The sequence below is a fragment of the Heterodontus francisci genome, chromosome 31 (genome assembly GCF_036365525.1).
Source record: "Heterodontus francisci isolate sHetFra1 chromosome 31, sHetFra1.hap1, whole genome shotgun sequence".
Lineage (NCBI taxonomy): Eukaryota > Metazoa > Chordata > Chondrichthyes > Heterodontiformes > Heterodontidae > Heterodontus > Heterodontus francisci.
Window position 1 is genome coordinate 2,418,072 of NC_090401.1, and position 22,567 is coordinate 2,440,638.

Genomic DNA, 22,567 nt, shown 5'->3' on the forward strand with positions numbered 1-22,567 from the left:
TCTCTGACACTCTCTATCACTCTCTGACACTCTCAGACACTCTCTGGCACTCTCTGAAACTCTCTATCACTCTCTATTACTCTCTGACACTCTCTGACACTCTCTATCACTCTCTGACACTCTCTGAGACTCTCTGACACTCACTATCACTCTCTGACACTCTCAGACACTCTCTGACACTCCCTGAAACTCTCTATCACTCTCTATCACTCTCTGACACTCTCTGACACTCTCTGACACTCTCTGACACTCTCTATCACTCTCTGACACTCTCTAACAATCTCAGACACTCACTATCCCTCTCTGACACTCTCTGACAGTCTCTATCACTCTCTATCACTCTCTGACACTCTCAGACACTCTCTGGCACTCTCTGAAACTCTCTATCACTCTCTATCACTCTCTGACACTCTCTGACACTCTCTGACACTCTCTGACACTCTCTATCACTCTCTATCACTCTCTGACACTCTCAGACACTCTCTGGCACTCTCTGAAACTCTCTATCACTCTCTATCACTCTCTGACACTCTCTGACACTCTCTATCACTCTCTGACACTCTCTGACACTCTCTGACACTCACTATCACTCTCTGACACTCTCTATCACTCTCTGACACTCTCAGACACACTCTGGCACTCTCTGAAACTCTCTATCACTCTCTATCACTCTCTGACACTCTCTGACACTCTCTATCACTCTCTGACACTCTCTGACACTCTCTGACACTCACTATCACTCTCTGACACTCTCTATCACTCTCTATCACTCTCTGACACTCTCTATCACTCTCTATCACTCTCTATCACTCTCTGACACTCTCTGACACTCTCTATCACTCTCTATCACTCTCTGACACTCTCAGACACTCTCTGGCACTCTCTGAAACTCTCTATCACTCTCTATCACTCTCTGACACTCTCTGAAACTCTCTATCACTCTCTGACACTCTCTGACACTCACTATCACTCTCTGACACTCTCTATCACTCTCTGACACTCTCAGACACTCTCTGGCACTCTCTGAAACTCTCTATCACTCACTATCACTCTCTGACACTCTCTGACACTCTCTATCACTCTCTGACACTCTCTGACACTCTCTGACACTCACTATCACTCTCTGACACTCTCAGACACTCTCTGACACTCCCTGAAACTCTCTATCACTCTCTATCACTCTCTGACACTCTCTGACACTCTCTGACACTCTCTATCACTCTCTGACACTCTCAGACACTCTCAGACACTCACTATAACTCTCTGACGCTCTCTGACAGTCTCTATCACTCTCTATCACTCTCTGACACTCTCAGACACTCTCTGGCACTCTCTGAAACTCTCTATCACTCTCTATCACTCTCTGACACTCTCTGACACTCTCTATCACTCTCTGACACTCTCTGACACTCTCTGACACTCACTATCACTCTCTGACACTCTCTATCACCCTCTGACACTCTCAGACACTCTCTGGCACTCTCTGAAACTCTCTATCACTCTCTATCACTCTCTGACACTCTCTGACACTCTCTATCACTCTCAGACACTCTCTGACACTCACTATCACTCTCTGACGCTCTCCGACAGTCTCTATCACTCTCTATCACTCTCTGACACTCTCAGACACTCTCTGGCACTCTCTGAAACTCTCTATCACTCTCTATCACTCTCTGACACTCTCTGACACTCTCTATCACTCTCTGACACTCTCTGACACTCTCTGACACTCACTATCACTCTCTGACACTCTCTATCACCCTCTGACACTCTCAGACACTCTCTGGCACTCTCTGAACCTCTCTATCACTCTCTATCACTCTCTGACACTCTCTGACACTCTCTATCACTCTCTGACACTCTCTGACACTCTCAGACACTCTCAGACACTCACTATCACTCTCTGACACTCTCTGACAGTCTCTATCACTCTCTATCACTCTCTGACACACTCAGACAATCTCTGGCACTCTCTGAAACTCTCTATCACTCTCTATCACTCTCTGACACTCTCTGACACTCTCTATCACTCTCTGACACTCTCTGACACTCACTATCACTCTCTGACACTCTCTATCACTCTCTGACACTCTCAGACACTCTCTGGCTCTCTCTGAAACTCTCTATCACTCTCTGACACTCTCTGACACTGTCTATCACTCTCTGACACTCTCTGACACTCTCTGACACTCACTATCTCTCTCTGACACTATCAGACACTCTCTGACACTCCCTGAAACTCTCTATCACTCTCTATCACTCTCTGACACTCTCTGACACTCTCTGACACTCTCTATCACTCTCTGACACTCTCTATCACTCTCCGACACTCTCTGACAGTCTCTATCACTCTCTATCACTCTCTGACACTCTCAGACACTCTCTGGCACTCTCTATCACTCTCTGACACTCTCAGACACTCTCAGACACTCACTATCACTCTCTGACACTCTCTGACACTCTCTGACAGTCTCTATCACTCTCTATCACTCTCTGACACTCTCAGACACTCTCTGGCACTCTCTGAAACTCTCTATCACTCTCTCTCACTCTCTGACACTCTCTGACACTCTCTATCACTCTCTGACACTCTCTGACACTCACTATCACTCTCTGACACTCTCTGACACTCTCAGACAATCTCTGGCACTCTCTGAAACTGTCTATCACTCTCTATGACTCTCTGACACTCTCTGACACTCACTATCACTCTCTGACACTCTCTGACACTCTCTGACAGTCTCTATCACTCTCTATCACTCTCTGACACTCTCAGACACTCTCTGGCACTCTCTGAAACTCTCTATCACTCTCTATCACTCTCTGACACTCTCTGACACTCTCTATCACTCTCTGACACTCTGACACTCTCTGACACTCACTATCACTCTCTGACACTCTCTATCACTCTCTATCACTCTCTGACACTCTCTGACACTCTCTATCACTCTCTGACACTCTCTGACACTCTCTGACACTCACTATCACTCTCTGACACTCTCTATCACTCTCTTACACTCTCAGACACTCTCTGGCACTCTCTGAAACTCTCTATCACTCTCTATTACTCTCTGACACTCTCTGACACTCTCTATCACTCTCTGACTCTCTCTGACACTCTCTGACACTCACTATCACTCTCTGACACTCTCAGACACTCCCTGACACTCCCTGAAACTCTCTATCACTCTCTATCACTCTCTGACACTCTCTGACACTCTCTGACACTCTCTATCACTCTCTGTCACTCTCTGACAATCTCAGACACTCACTATCCCTCTCTGACACTCTCTGACAGTCTCTATCACTCTCTATCACTCTCTGACATTCTCAGACACTCTCTGGCACTCTCTGAAACTCTCTATCACTCTCTATCACTCTCTGACACTCTCTGACACTCTCTGACACTCACTATCACTCTCTGACACTCTCTATCACCCTCTGACACTCTCAGACACTCTCTGGCACTCTCTGAACCTCTCTATCACTCTCTATCACTCTCTGACACTCTCTGACACTCTCTATCACTCTCTGACACTCTCTGACACTCTCAGACACTCTCAGACACTCACTATCACTCTCTGACACTCTCTGACAGTCTCTATCACTCTCTATCACTCTCTGACACACTCAGACACTCTCTGGCACTCTCTGAAACTCTCTATCACTCTCTATCACTCTCTGACACTCTCTGACACTCTCTATCACTCTCTGACACTCTCTGACACTCACTATCACTCTCTGACACTCTCTATCACTCTCTGACACTCTCAGACACTCTCTGGCTCTCTCTGAAACTCTCTATCACTCTCTGACACTCTCTGACACTGTCTATCACTCTCTGACACTCTCTGACACTCTCTGACACTCACTATCACTCTCTGACACTATCAGACACTCTCTGACACTCCCTGAAACTCTCTATCACTCTCTATCACTCTCTGACACTCTCTGACACTCTCTGACACTCTCTATCACTCTCTGACACTCTCTATCACTCTCCGACACTCTCTGACACTCTCTGACAGTCTCTATCACTCTCTATCACTCTCTGACACTCTCAGACACTCTCTGGCACTCTCTATCACTCTCTGACACTCTCAGACACTCTCAGACACTCACTATCACTCTCTGACACTCTCTGACACTCTCTGACAGTCTCTATCACTCTCTATCACTCTCTGACACTCTCAGACACTCTCTGGCACTCTCTGAAACTCTCTATCACTCTCTCTCACTCTCTGACACTCTCTGACACTCTCTATCACTCTCTGACACTCTCTGACACTCACTATCACTCTCTGACACTCTCTGACACTCTCAGACAATCTCTGGCACTCTCTGAAACTCTCTATCACTCTCTATGACTCTCTGACACTCTCTGACACTCACTATCACTCTCTGACACTCTCTGACACTCTCTGACAGTCTCTATCACTCTCTATCACTCTCTGACACTCTCAGACACTCTCTGGCACTCTCTGAAACTCTCTATCACTCTCTATCACTCTCTGACACTCTCTGACACTCTCTATCACTCTCTGACACTCTGACACTCTCTGACACTCACTATCACTCTCTGACACTCTCTATCACTCTCTATCACTCTCTGACACTCTCTGACACTCTCTATCACTCTCTGACACTCTCTGACACTCTCTGACACTCACTATCACTCTCTGACACTCTCTATCACTCTCTTACACTCTCAGACACTCTCTGGCACTCTCTGAAACTCTCTATCACTCTCTATTACTCTCTGACACTCTCTGACACTCTCTATCACTCTCTGACTCTCTCTGACACTCTCTGACACTCACTATCACTCTCTGACACTCTCAGACACTCCCTGACACTCCCTGAAACTCTCTATCACTCTCTATCACTCTCTGACACTCTCTGACACTCTCTGACACTCTCTATCACTCTCTGTCACTCTCTGACAATCTCAGACACTCACTATCCCTCTCTGACACTCTCTGACAGTCTCTATCACTCTCTATCACTCTCTGACACTCTCAGACACTCTCTGGCACTCTCTGAAAATCTCTATCACTCTCTATCACTCTCTGACACTCTCTGACACTCTCTGACACTCACTATCACTCTCTGACACTCTCAGACACTCTCTGACACTCCCTGAAACTCTCTATCACTCTCTATCACTCTCTGACACTCTCTGACACTCTCTGACACTCTCTATCACTCTCTGACACTCTCAGACACTCTCAGACACTCACTATAACTCTCTGACGCTCTCTGACAGTCTCTATCACTCTCTATCACTCTCTGACACTCTCAGACAATCTCTGGCACTCTCTGAAACTCTCTATCACTCTCTATCACTCTCTGACACTCTCTGACACTCTCTATCACTCTCTGACACTCTCTGACACTCTCTGACACTCACTATCACTCTCTGACACTCTCTATCACCCTCTGACACTCTCAGACACTCTCTGGCACTCTCTGAAACTCTCTATCACTCTCTATCACTCTCTGACACTCTCTGACACTCTCTATCACTCTCAGACACTCTCTGACACTCACTATCACTCTCTGACGCTCTCTGACAGTCTCTATCACTCTCTATCACTCTCTGACACTCTCAGACACTCTCTGGCACTCTCTGAAACTCTCTATCACTCTCTATCACTCTCTGACACTCTCTGACACTCTCTATCACTCTCTGACACTCTCTGACACTCTCTGACACTCACTATCACTCTCTGACACTCTCTATCACCCTCTGACACTCTCAGACACTCTCTGGCACTCTCTGAAACTCTCTATCACTCTCTATCACTCTCTGACACTCTCTGACAGTCTCTATCACTCTCTATCACTCTCTGACACACTCAGACACTCTCTGGCACCCTCTGAAACTCTCTATCACTCTCTATCACTCTCTGACACTCTCTGACACTCACTATCACTCTCTGACACTCTCTGACACTCACTATCACTCTCTGACACTCTCTATCACTCTCTGACACTCTCAGACACTCTCTGGCTCTCTCTGAAACTCTCTATCACTCTCTGACACTCTCTGACACTGTCTATCACTCTCTGACACTCTCTGACACTCTCTGACACTCACTATAACTCTCTGACACTATCAGACACTCTCTGACACTCCCTGAAACTCTCTATCACTCTCTATCACTCTCTGACACTCTCTGACACTCTCTGACACTCTCTATCACTCTCTGACACTCTCTATCACTCTCCGACACTCTCTGACACTCTCTGACAGTCTCTATCACTCTCTATCACTCTCTGACACTCTCAGACACTCTCTGGCACTCTCTATCACTCTCTGACACTCTCAGACACTCTCAGACACTCACTATCACTCTCTGACACTCTCTGACACTCTCTGACAGTCTCTATCACTCTCTATCACTTTCTGACACTCTCAGACACTCTCTGGCACTCTCTGAAACTCTCTATCACTCTCTCTCACTCTCTGACACTCTCTGACACTCTCTATCACTCTCTGACACTCTCTGACACTCACTATCACTCTCTGACACTCTCTGACACTCTCAGACAATCTCTGGCACTCTCTGAAACTCTCTATCACTCTCTATGACTCTCTGACACTCTCTGACACTCACTATCACTCTCTGACACTCTCTGACACTCTCTGACAGTCTCTATCACTCTCTATCACTCTCTGACACTCTCAGACACTCTCTGGCACTCTCTGAAACTCTCTATCACTCTCTATCACTCTCTGACACTCTCTGACACTCTCTATCACTCTCTGACACTCTGACACTCTCTGACACTCACTATCACTCTCTGACACTCTCTATCACTCTCTATCACTCTCTGACACTCTCTGACACTCTCTGTCACTCTCTGACACTCTCTGACACTCTCTGACACTCACTATCACTCTCTGACACTCTCTATCACTCTCTTACACTCTCAGACACTCTCTGGCACTCTCTGAAACTCTCTATCACTCTCTATTACTCTCTGACACTCTCTGACACTCTCTATCACTCTCTGACTCTCTCTGACACTCTCTGACACTCACTATCACACTCTGACACTCTCAGACACTCCCTGACACTCCCTGAAACTCTCTATCACTCTCTATCACTCTCTGACACTCTCTGACACTCTCTGACACTCTCTATCACTCTCTGACACTCTCTGACAATCTCAGACACTCACTATCCCTCTCTGACACTCTCTGACAGTCTCTATCACTCTCTATCACTCTCTGACACTCTCAGACACTCTCTGGCACTCTCTGAAACTCTCTATCACTCTCTATCACTCTCTGACACTCTCTGACACTCTCTGACACTCTCTATCACTCTCTGACACTCTCAGACACTCTCTGGCACTCTCTTAAACTCTCTATCAATCTCTATCACTCTCTGACACTCTCTGACACTCTCTATCACTCTCTGACACTCTCTGACACTCTCTGACACTCACTATCACTCTCTGACACTCTCTATCACTCTCTGACACTCTCAGACACTCTCTGGCACTCTCTGAAACTCTCTATCGCTCTCTATCACTCTCTGACACTCTCTGACACTCTCTATCACTCTCTGACACTCTCTGACACTCTCTGACACTCACTATCACTCTCTGACACTCTCTATCACTCTCTATCACTCTCTGACACTCTCTATCACTCTCTATCACTCTCTATCACTCTCTGACACTCTCTGACACTCTCTATCACTCTCTATCACTCTCTGACACTCTCAGACACTCTCTGGCACTCTCTGAAACTCTCTATCACTCTCTATCACTCTCTGACACTCTCTGACACTCTCTATCACTCTCTGACACTCTCTGACACTCTCTGACTCGCACTATCACTCTCTGACACTCTCTATCACTCTCTGACACTCTCAGACACTCTCTGGCACTCTCTGAAACTCTCTATCACTCACTATCACTCTCTGACACTCTCTGACACTCTCTATCACTCTCTGACACTCTCTGACACTCTCTGACACTCACTATCACTCTCTGACACTCTCAGACACTCTCTGACACTCCCTGAAACTCTCTATCACTCTCTATCACTCTCTGACACTCTCTGACACTCTCTGACACTCTCTATCACTCTCTGACACTCTCAGACACTCTCAGACACTCACTATCACTCTCTGACGCTCTCTGACAGTCTCTATCACTCTCTATCACTCTCTGACACTCTCAGACACTCTCTGGCACTCTCTGAAGCTCTCTATCACTCTCTATCACTCTCTGACACTCTCTGACACTCTCTATCACTCTCTGACACTCTCTGACACTCTCTGACACTCACTACCACTCTCTGACACTCTCTATCACCGTCTGACACTCTCAGACACTCTCTGGCACTCTCTGAAACTCTCTATCACTCTCTATCACTCTCTGACACTCTCTGACACTCTCTGACACTCACTATCACTCTCTGACACTCTCTATCACCCTCTGACACTCTCAGACACTCTCTGGCACTCTCTGAACCTCTCTATCACTCTCTATCACTCTCTGACACTCTCTGACACTCTCTATCACTCTCTGACACTCTCTGACACTCTCAGACACTCTCAGACACTCACTATCACTCTCTGACACTCTCTGACAGTCTCTATCACTCTCTATCACTCTCTGACACACTCAGACACTCTCTGGCACTCTCTGAAACTCTCTATCACTCTCTATCACTCTCTGACACTCTCTGACACTCTCTATCACTCTCTGACACTCTCTGACACTCACTATCACTCTCTGACACTCTCTATCACTCTCTGACACTCTCAGACACTCTCTGGCTCTCTCTGAAACTCTCTATCACTCTCTGACACTCTCTGACACTGTCTATCACTCTCTGACACTCTCTGACACTCTCTGACACTCACTATCACTCTCTGACACTATCAGACACTCTCTGACACTCCCTGAAACTCTCTATCACTCTCTATCACTCTCTGACACTCTCTGACACTCTCTGACACTCTCTATCACTCTCTGACACTCTCTATCACTCTCCGACACTCTCTGACACTCTCTGACAGTCTCTATCACTCTCTATCACTCTCTGACACTCTCAGACACTCTCTGGCACTCTCTATCACTCTCTGACACTCTCAGACACTCTCAGACACTCACTATCACTCTCTGACACTCTCTGACACTCTCTGACAGTCTCTATCACTCTCTATCACTCTCTGACACTCTCAGACACTCTCTGGCACTCTCTGAAACTCTCTATCACTCTCTCTCACTCTCTGACACTCTCTGACACTCTCTATCACTCTCTGACACTCTCTGACACTCACTATCACTCTCTGACACTCTCTGACACTCTCAGACCATCTCTGGCACTCTCTGAAACTCTCTATCACTCTCTATGACTCTCTGACACTCTCTGACACTCACTATCACTCTCTGACACTCTCTGACACTCTCTGACAGTCTCTATCACTCTCTATCACTCTCTGACACTCTCAGACACTCTCTGGCACTCTCTGAAACTCTCTATCACTCTCTATCACTCTCTGACACTCTCTGACACTCTCTATCACTCTCTGACACTCTGACACTCTCTGACACTCACTATCACTCTCTGACACTCTCTATCACTCTCTATCACTCTCTGACACTCTCTGACACTCTCTATCACTCTCTGACACTCTCTGACACTCTCTGACACTCACTATCACTCTCTGACACTCTCTATCACTCTCTTACACTCTCAGACACTCTCTGGCACTCTCTGAAACTCTCTATCACTCTCTATTACTCTCTGACACTCTCTGACACTCTCTATCACTCTCTGACTCTCTCTGACACTCTCTGACACTCACTATCACTCTCTGACACTCTCAGACACTCCCTGACACTCCCTGAAACTCTCTATCACTCTCTATCACTCTCTGACACTCTCTGACACTCTCTGACACTCTCTATCACTCTCTGTCACTCTCTGACAATCTCAGACACTCACTATCCCTCTCTGACACTCTCTGACAGTCTCTATCACTCTCTATCACTCTCTGACACTCTCAGACACTCTCTGGCACTCTCTGAAAATCTCTATCACTCTCTATCACTCTCTGACACTCTCTGACACTCTCTGACACTCACTATCACTCTCTGACACTCTCAGACACTCTCTGACACTCCCTGAAACTCTCTATCACTCTCTATCACTCTCTGACACTCTCTGACACTCTCTGACACTCTCTATCACTCTCTGACACTCTCAGACACTCTCAGACACTCACTATAACTCTCTGACGCTCTCTGACAGTCTCTATCACTCTCTATCACTCTCTGACACTCTCAGACAATCTCTGGCACTCTCTGAAACTCTCTATCACTCTCTATCACTCTCTGACACTCTCTGACACTCTCTATCACTCTCTGACACTCTCTGACACTCTCTGACACTCACTATCACTCTCTGACACTCTCTATCACCCTCTGACACTCTCAGACACTCTCTGGCACTCTCTGAAACTCTCTATCACTCTCTATCACTCTCTGACACTCTCTGACACTCTCTATCACTCTCAGACACTCTCTGACACTCACTATCACTCTCTGACGCTCTCTGACAGTCTCTATCACTCTCTATCACTCTCTGACACTCTCAGACACTCTCTGGCACTCTCTGAAACTCTCTATCACTCTCTATCACTCTCTGACACTCTCTGACACTCTCTATCACTCTCTGACACTCTCTGACACTCTCTGACACTCACTATCACTCTCTGACACTCTCTATCACCCTCTGACACTCTCAGACACTCTCTGGCACTCTCTGAAACTCTCTATCACTCTCTATCACTCTCTGACACTCTCTGACAGTCTCTATCACTCTCTATCACTCTCTGACACACTCAGACACTCTCTGGCACCCTCTGAAACTCTCTATCACTCTCTATCACTCTCTGACACTCTCTGACACTCACTATCACTCTCTGACACTCTCTGACACTCACTATCACTCTCTGACACTCTCTATCACTCTCTGACACTCTCAGACACTCTCTGGCTCTCTCTGAAACTCTCTATCACTCTCTGACACTCTCTGACACTGTCTATCACTCTCTGACACTCTCTGACACTCTCTGACACTCACTATAACTCTCTGACACTATCAGACACTCTCTGACACTCCCTGAAACTCTCTATCACTCTCTATCACTCTCTGACACTCTCTGACACTCTCTGACACTCTCTATCACTCTCTGACACTCTCTATCACTCTCCGACACTCTCTGACACTCTCTGACAGTCTCTATCACTCTCTATCACTCTCTGACACTCTCAGACACTCTCTGGCACTCTCTATCACTCTCTGACACTCTCAGACACTCTCAGACACTCACTATCACTCTCTGACACTCTCTGACACTCTCTGACAGTCTCTATCACTCTCTATCACTTTCTGACACTCTCAGACACTCTCTGGCACTCTCTGAAACTCTCTATCACTCTCTCTCACTCTCTGACACTCTCTGACACTCTCTATCACTCTCTGACACTCTCTGACACTCACTATCACTCTCTGACACTCTCTGACACTCTCAGACAATCTCTGGCACTCTCTGAAACTCTCTATCACTCTCTATGACTCTCTGACACTCTCTGACACTCACTATCACTCTCTGACACTCTCTGACACTCTCTGACAGTCTCTATCACTCTCTATCACTCTCTGACACTCTCAGACACTCTCTGGCACTCTCTGAAACTCTCTATCACTCTCTATCACTCTCTGACACTCTCTGACACTCTCTATCACTCTCTGACACTCTGACACTCTCTGACACTCACTATCACTCTCTGACACTCTCTATCACTCTCTATCACTCTCTGACACTCTCTGACACTCTCTGTCACTCTCTGACACTCTCTGACACTCTCTGACACTCACTCTCACTCTCTGACACTCTCTATCACTCTCTTACACTCTCAGACACTCTCTGGCACTCTCTGAAACTCTCTATCACTCTCTATTACTCTCTGACACTCTCTGACACTCTCTATCACTCTCTGACTCTCTCTGACACTCTCTGACACTCACTATCACACTCTGACACTCTCAGACACTCCCTGACACTCCCTGAAACTCTCTATCACTCTCTATCACTCTCTGACACTCTCTGACACTCTCTGACACTCTCTATCACTCTCTGACACTCTCTGACAATCTCAGACACTCACTATCCCTCTCTGACACTCTCTGACAGTCTCTATCACTCTCTATCACTCTCTGACACTCTCAGACACTCTCTGGCACTCTCTGAAACTCTCTATCACTCTCTATCACTCTCTGACACTCTCTGACACTCTCTGACACTCTCTATCACTCTCTGACACTCTCAGACACTCTCTGGCACTCTCTTAAACTCTCTATCAATCTCTATCACTCTCTGACACTCTCTGACACTCTCTATCACTCTCTGACACTCTCTGACACTCTCTGACACTCACTATCACTCTCTGACACTCTCTATCACTCTCTGACACTCTCAGACACTCTCTGGCACTCTCTGAAACTCTCTATCGCTCTCTATCACTCTCTGACACTCTCTGACACTCTCTATCACTCTCTGACACTCTCTGACACTCTCTGACACTCACTATCACTCTCTGACACTCTCTATCACTCTCTATCACTCTCTGACACTCTCTATCACTCTCTATCACTCTCTATCACTCTCTGACACTCTCTGACACTCTCTATCACTCTCTATCACTCTCTGACACTCTCAGACACTCTCTGGCACTCTCTGAAACTCTCTATCACTCTCTATCACTCTCTGACACTCTCTGACACTCTCTATCAGTCTCTGACACTCTCTGACACTCTCTGACTCGCACTATCACTATCTGACACTCTCTATCACTCTCTGACACTCTCAGACACTCTCTGGCACTCTCTGAAACTCTCTATCACTCACTATCACTCTCTGACACTCTCTGACACTCTCTATCACTCTCTGACACTCTCTGACACTCTCTGACACTCACTATCACTCTCTGACACTCTCAGACACTCTCTGACACTCCCTGAAACTCTCTATCACTCTCTATCACTCTCTGACACTCTCTGACACTCTCTGACACTCTCTATCACTCTCTGACACTCTCAGACACTCTCAGACACTCACTATCACTCTCTGACGCTCTCTGACAGTCTCTATCACTCTCTATCACTCTCTGACACTCTCAGACACTCTCTGGCACTCTCTGAAGCTCTCTATCACTCTCTATCACTCTCTGACACTCTCTGACACTCTCTATCACTCTCTGACACTCTCTGACACTCTCTGACACTCACTACCACTCTCTGACACTCTCTATCACCGTCTGACACTCTCAGACACTCTCTGGCACTCTCTGAAACTCTCTATCACTCTCTATCACTCTCTGACACTCTCTGACACTCTCTATCACTCTCTGACACTCTCTGACACTCTCAGACAGTCTCAGACACTCACTATCACTCTCTGACACTCTCTGACAGTCTCTATCACTCTCTATCACTCTCTGACACTCTCAGACACTCTCTGGCACTCTCTGAAACTCTCTATCACTCTCTATCACTCTCTGACACTCTCTGACACTCTCTATCACTCTCTGACACTCTCTGACACTCTCTGACACTCACTATCACTCTCTGACACTCTCTATCACTCTCTGACACTCTCAGACACTCTCTGGCTCTCTCTGAAACTCTCTATCACTCTCTATCACTCTCTGACACTCTCTGACACTCTCTATCACTCTCTGACACTCTCTGACACTCTCTGACACTCACTATCACTCTCTGACACTCTCAGACACTCTCTGACACTCCCTGAAACTCTCTATCACTCTCTATCACTCTCTGACACTCTCTGACACTCTCTGACACTCTCTATCACTCTCTGACACTCTCTATCACTCTCTGACACTCTCAGACACTCTCAGACACTCACTATCACTCTCCGACACTCTCTGACACTCTCTGACACTCTCTGTCACTCTCTATCACTCTCTGACACTCTCTGACACTCTCTATCACTCTCTGACACTCTCTGACACTCTCTGACACTCACTATCACTCTCTGACACTCTCTATCACTCTCTGACACTCTCAGACACTCTCTGGCTCTCTCTGAAACTCTCTATCACTCTCTATCACTCTCTGACACTCTCTGACACTCTCTATCACTCTCTGACACTCTCTGACAGTCTCTGACACTCACTATCACTCTCTGACACTCTCTGACACTCTCTGACACTCACTATCACTCTCTGACACTCTCAGACACTCTCTGACACTCTCTGACACTCTCTATCACTCTCTGACACTCTCTATCACTCTCTGACACTCTCAGACACTCTCAGACACTCACTATCACTCTCCGACACTCTCTGACACTCTCTGACAGTCTCTATCACTCTCTATCACTCTCTGACACTCTCAGACACTCTCTGGCACTCTCTATCACTCTCTGACACTCTCAGACACTCTCAGACACTCTCAGACACTCACTATCACTCTCTGACACTCTCTGACACTCTCTGACAGTCTCTATCACTCTCTATCACTCTCTGACACTCTCAGACACTCTCTGGCACTCTCTGAAACTCTCTATCACTCTCTCTCACTCTCTGACACTCTCTGACACTCACTATCACTCTCTGACACTCTCTATCACTCTCTGACACTCTCAGACACTCTCTGGCTCTCTCTGAAACTCTCCATCACTCTCTATCACTCTCTGACACTCTCTGACACTCTCTATCACTCTCTGACACTCTCTGACACTCTCTGACACTCACTATCACTCTCTGACACTCTCAGACACTCTCTGACACTCCCTGAAACTCTCTATCACTCTCTATCACTCTCTGACACTCTCTGACACTCTCTGACACTCTCTATCACTCTCTGACACTCTCTATCACTCTCTGACACTCTCAGACACTCTCAGACACTCACTATCACTCTCCGACACTCTCTGACACTCTCTGACAGTCTCTATCACTCTCTATCACTCTCTGACACTCTCAGTCACTCTCTGGCACTCTCTATCACTCTCTGACACTCTCAGACACTCTCAGACACTCACTATCACTCTCTGACACTCTCTGACAGTCTCTATCACTCTCTATCACTCTCTGACACTCTCAGACACTCTCTGGCACTCTCTGAAACTCTCTATCACTCTCTCTCACTCTCTGACACTCTCTGACACTCTCTATCACTCTCTGACACTCTCTGACACTCACTATCACTCTCTGACACTCTATGACACTCTCAGACACTCTCTGGCACTCTCTGAAACTCTCTATCACTCTCTATGACTCTCTGACACTCTCTGACACTCACTATCACTCTCTGACACTCTCTGACTCTCTCTGACAGTCTCTATCACTCTCTATCACTCTCTGACACTCTCAGACACTCTCTGGCAATCTCTGAAACTCTCTATCACTCTCTATCACTCTCTGACACTCTCTGACACTCTCTATCACTCTCTGACACTCTCTGACACTCTCTGACACTCACTATCACTCTCTGACACTCTCAGACACTCTCTGACACTCCCTGAAACTCTCTATCACTCTCTATCACTCTCTGACACTCTCTGACACTCTCTGACACTCTCTATCACTCTCTGACACTCTCAGACACTCTCAGACACTCACTATCACTCTCTGACACTCTCTCACACTCTCTGACAGTCTCTATCACTCTCTATCACTCTCTGACACTCTCAGACACTCTCTGGCACTCTCTGAAACTCTCTATCACTCTCTATCACTCTCTGACACTCTCTGACACTCTCTATCACTCTCTGACACTCTCTGACACTCACTATCACTCTCTGACACTCTCAGACACTCTCAGACACTCACTATCACTCTCTGACACTCTCAGACACTCACTATCACTCTCTGACACTCTCTGACACTCTCTGACAGTCTCTATCACTCTCTATCACTCTCTGTCACTCTCAGACACTCACTATCACTCTCTGACACTCTCAGAAACTCACTATCACTCTCTGACACTCACTATCACTCGCTGACACTCTCTGACAGTCTCTATCACTCTCTATCACTCTCTGACACTCTCAGACACTCACTATCACTCTCTGACACTCTCTGACACTCTCTGACAGTCTCTATCACTCTCTATCACTCTCTGTCACTCTCAGACACTCACTATCACTCTCTGACACTCTCAGAAACTCACTATCACTCTCTGACACTCACTATCACTCGCTGACACTCTCTGACAGTCTCTATAACTCTCTATCACTCTCTGACACTCTCAGACACTCACTATCACTCTCTGACACTCTCTGACACTCTCTGACAGTCTCTATCACTCTCTACCACTCTCTGTCACTTTCAGACACTCACTATCACTCTCTGACACTCTCTGACACTCTCTGACAGTCTCTATCACTCACTATCACTCTCTGACACTCTCAGAAACTCACTATCACTCTCTGACACTCACTATCACTCGCTGACACTCTCTGACAGTCTCTATCACTCTCTATCACTCTCTGACACTCTCAGACACTCACTATCACTCTCTGACACTCTCTGACACTCTCTGACAGTCTCTATCACTCTCTACCACTCTCTGTCACTCTCAGACACTCACTATCACTCTCTGACACTCTCAGACACTCACTATCACTCTCTGACACTCACTATCACTCGCTGACACTCTCTGACAGTCTGTATCACTCTCTATCACTCTCTGACACTCTCTATCACTCTCTATCACTCTCTGACACTCTCTGACACTCTCTATCACTCTCTGACACTCTCTGACACTCTCTGACACTCACTATCACTCTCTGACACTCTCAGACACTCTCAGACACTCACTATCACTCTCTGACACTCTCAGACACTCACTATCACTCTCTGACACTCTCTGACACTCTCTGACAGTCTCTATCACTCTCTATCACTCTCTGTCACTCTCAGACACTCACTATCACTCTCTGACACTCTCAGACACTCACTATCACTCTCTGACACTCACTATAACTCGCTGACACTCTCTGACAGTCTCTATCACTCTCTATCACTCTCTGACACTCTCTGACACTCACTATCACTCTCTGACACTCTCAGACACTCACTATCACTCTCTGACACTCACTATCACTCTCTGACACTCTCTGACACTCTCTGACAGTCTCTATCACTCTCTGACACTCTCTGACACTCTCTATCACTCACTGATAGTCTCTGACACTCTCTGACACTCACTATCACTCTCTGACACTCCCTGAAACTCTCTATCACTCTCTATCACTCTCTGACACTCTCTGACACTCTCTGACACTCTCTGACAGTCTCTATCACTCTCTATCACTCTCTGACACTCTCAGACACTCTCTGGCACTCTCTGAAACTCTCTATCACTCTCTATCACTCTATGACACTCTCTGACACTCTCTATCACTCTCTGACACTCTCTGACACTCACTATCACTCTCTGACAACTCTCTGACACTCTCTGACACTCTCCATCACTCTCTGACACTCTCTGACACTCTCTATCACTCACTATCACTCTCTGACACTCTCAGACACTCACTATCACTCTCTGACACTCTCTGACAGTCTCTATCACTCTCTATCACTCTCTGACACTCTCAGACACTCTCTGGCACTCTCTGAAACTCTCTATCACTCTCTATCACTCTCTGACGCTCTCTGACACTCTCTGACACTCACTATCACTCTCTGACACTCTCTGACAGTCTCTATCACTCTCTATCACTCTCTGACACTCTCAGACACTCTCTGGCACACTCTGAAACTCTCTATCACTCTCTATCACTCTCTGACACTCTCTGACACTCTCTATCACTCTCTATCACTCTCTGACGCTCTCTGACACTCTCTGACACTCACTATCACTCTCTGACACTCTCTGACAGTCTCTATCACTCTCTATCACTCTCTGACACTCTCAGACACTCTCTGGCACTCTCTGAAACTCTCTATCACTCTCTATCTCTCTCTGACACTCTCTGACACTCTCTATCACTCTCTATCACTCTCTGACACTCTCTGACACTCTCTGACACTCACTATCACTCTCTGACACTCTCTGACAGTCTCTATCACTCTCTATCACTCTCTGACACTCTCAGACACTCTCTTGCACTCTCTGAAACTCTCCAACACTCTCTATCACTCTCTGACACTCTCTGACACTCTCTATCACTCTCTGACACTCTCTGACACTCAATATCACTCTCTGACACTCTCGGACAGTCTCTATCACTCTCTATCACTCTCTGACACTCTCAGACACTCTCTGGCACTCTCTGAAACTCTCTATCACTCTCTATCACTCTCTGACACTCTCTGACACTCTCTATCACTCTCTGACGCTCTCTGACACTCTCTGACACTCACTATCACTCTCTGACACTCTCTGACAGTCTCTATCACTCTCTATCACTCTCTGACACTCTCAGACACTCTCTGGCACTCTCTGAAACTCTCTATCACTCTCTATCACTCTCTGACACTCTCTGACACTCTCTATCACTCTCTATCACTCTCTGACGCTCTCTGACACTCTCTGACAATCACTATCACTCTCTGACACTCCCTGACAGTCTCTATCACTCTCTATCACTCTCTGACACTCTCAGACACTCTCTGGCACTCTCTGAAACTCTCTATCACTCTCTATCACTCTCTGACACTCTCTGACACTCACTATCACTCTCTGACACTCTCTGACACTCTCTGACAGTCTCTATCACTCTCTATCACTCTCTGACACTCTCAGACACTCTCTGGCACTCTCTGAAACTCTCTATCACTCTCTCTCACTCTCTGACACTCTCTGACACTCTCTATCACTCTCTGACACTCTCTGACACTCACTATCACTCTCTGACACTCTCTGACACTCTCAGACACTCTCTGGCACTCTCTGAAACTCTCTATCACTCTCTATGACTCTCTGACACTCTCTGACACTCACTATCACTCTCTGACACTCTCTGACACTCTCTGACAGTCTCTATCACTCTCTATCACTCTCTGACACTCTCAGACACTCTCTGGCAATCTCTGAAACTCTCTATCACTCTCTATCACTCTCTGACACTCTCTGACACTCTCTATCACTCTCTGACACTCTCTGACACTCTCTGACACTCACTATCACTCTCTGACACTCTCAGACACTCTCTGACACTCCCTGAACATCTCTATCACTCTCTATCACTCTCTGACACTCTCTGACACTCTCTGACACTCTCTATCACTCTCTGACACTCTCAGACACTCTCAGACACTCACTATCACTCTCTGACACTCTCTCACACTCTCTGACAGTCTCTATCACTCTCTATCACTCTCTGACACTCTCAGACACTCTCTGGCACTCTCTGAAACTCTCTATCACTCTCTATCACTCTCTGACACTCTCTGACACTCTCTATCACTCTCTGACACTCTCTGACACTCACTATCACTCTCTGACACTCTCAGACACTCTCAGACACTCACTATCACTCTCTGACACTCTCAGACACTCACTATCACTCTCTGACACTCTCAGACACTCACTATCACTCTCTGACACTCTCTGACAGTCTCTATCACTCTCTATCACTCTCTGTCACTCTCAGACACTCACTATCACTCTCTGACACTCTCAGAAACTCACTATCACTCTCTGACACTCACTATCACTCGCTGACACTCTCTGACAGTCTCTATCACTCTCTATCACTCTCTGACACTCTCAGACACTCACTATCACTCTCTGACACTCTCTGACACTCTCTGACAGTCTCTATCACTCTCTATCACTCTCTGTCACTCTCAGACACTCACTATCACTCTCTGACACTCTCAGACACTCACTATCACTCTCTGACACTCACTATCACTCGCTGACACTCTCTGACAGTCTCTATCACTCTCTATCACTCTCTGACACTCTCTATCACTCTCTATCACTCTCTGACACTCTCTGACACTCTCTATCACTCTCTGACACTCTCTGACACTCTCTGACACTCACTATCACTCTCTGACACTCTCAGACACTCTCAGACACTCACTATCACTCTCTGACACTCTCAGACACTCACTATCACTCTCTGACACTCTCTGACACTCTCTGACAGTCTCTATCACTCTCTATCACTCTCTGTCACTCTCAGACACTCACTATCACTCTCTGACACTCTCAGACACTCACTATCACTCTCTGACACTCACTATAACTCGCTGACACTCTCTGACAGTCTCTATCACTCTCTATCACTCTCTGACACTCTCAGACACTCAATATCACTCTCTGACACTCTCTGACACTCTCTGACAGTCTCTATCACTCTCTATCACACTCTGTCACTCTCAGACACTCAATATCACTCTCTGACACTCTCTGACACTCTCTGACAGTCTCTATCACTCTCTATCACACTCTGTCACTCTCAGACACTCACTATCACTCTCTGACACTCTCAGACACTCACTATCACTCTCTGACACTCACTATCACTCGCTGACACTCTCTGACAGTCTCTATCACTCTCTATCACTCTCTGACACTCTCTGACACTCACTATCACTCTCTGACACTCTCAGACACTCACTATCACTCTCTGACACTCACTATCACTCTCTGACACACTCTGACACTCTCTGACAGTCTCTATCACTCTCTGACACTCTCTGACACTCTCTATCACTCACTGATAGTCTCTGACACCCTCTGACACTCACTATCACTCTCTGACACTCCCTGAAACTCTCTATCACTCTCTATCACTCTCTGACACTCTCTGACACTCTCTGACACTCTCTGACACTCTCTTACACTCTCTGACAGTCTCTATCACTCTCTATCACTCTCTGACACTCTCAGACACTCTCTGGCACTCTCTGAAACTCTCTATCAATCTCTATCACTCTATGACACTCTCTGACACTCTCTATCACTCTCTGACACTCTCTGACACTCACTATCACTCTCTGACAACTCTCTGACACTCTCTGACACTCTCCATCACTCTCTGACACTCTCTATCACTCACTATCACTCTCTGACACTCTCAGACACTCACTATCACTCTCTGACACTCTCTGACAGTCTCTATCACTCTCTATCACTCTCTGACACTCTCAGACACTCTCTGGCACTCTCTGAAACTCTCTATCACTCTCTATCACTCTCTGACACTCTCTGACACTCTCTATCACTCTCTATCACTCTCTGACGCTCTCTGACACTCTCTGACACTCACTATCACTCTCTGACACTCTCTGACAGTCTCTATCACTCTCTATCACTCTCTGACACTCTCAGACACTCTCTGGCACTCTCTGAAACTCTCTATCACTCTCTATCACTCTCTGACACTCTCTATCACTCTCTATCACTCTCTGACGCTCTCTGACACTCTCTGACACTCACTATCACTCTCTGACACTCTCTGACAGTCTCTATCACTCTCTATCACTCTCTGACACTCTCAGACACTCTCTGGCACTCTCTGAAACTCTCTATCACTCTCTATCTCTCTCTGACACTCTCTGACACTCTCTATCACTCTCTATCACTCTCTGACACTCTCTGACACTCTCTGACACTCACTATCACTCTCTGACACTCTCTGACAGTCTCTATCACTCTCTATCACTCTCTGACACTCTCAGACACTCTCTTGCACTCTCTGAAACTCTCCAACACTCTCTATCACTCTCTGACACTCTCTGACACTCTCTATCACTCTCTGACACTCTCTGACACTCAATATCACTCTCTGACACTCTCGGACAGTCTCTATCACTCTCTATCACTCTCTGACACTCTCAGACACTCTCTGGCACTCTCTGAAACTCTCTATCACTCTCTATCACTCTCTGACACTCTCTGACACTCTCTATCACTCTCTGACGCTCTCTGACACTCTCTGACACTCACTATCACTCTCTGACACTCTCTGACAGTCTCTATCACTCTCTATCACTCTCTGACACTCTCAGACACTCTCTGGCACTCTCTGAAACTCTCTATCACTCTCTATCACTCTCTGACACTCTCTGACACTCTCTATCACTTTCTATCACTCTCTGAAGCTCTCTGACACTCTCTGACACTCACTATCACTCTCTGACACTCCCTGACAGTCTCTATCACTCTCTATCACTCTCTGACACTCTCAGACACTCTCTGGCACTCTCTGAAACTCTCTATCACTCTCTATCACTCTCTGACACTCTCTGACACTCTCTATCACTCTCTATCACTCTGTGACACTCTCTGACTCTCTCTGACACTCACTATCACTCTCTGACAGTCTCTATCACTCTCTATAACTCTCTGACACTCTCAGACACTCTCTTGCACTCTCTGAAACTCTCCAACACTCTCTATCACTCTCTGACACTCTCTGACACTCTCTATCACTCTCTGACACTCTCTGACACTCTCTGACACTCAATATCACTCTCTGACACTCTCAGACACTCACTGACACTCCCTGAAACTCTCTATCACTCTCTATCACTCTCT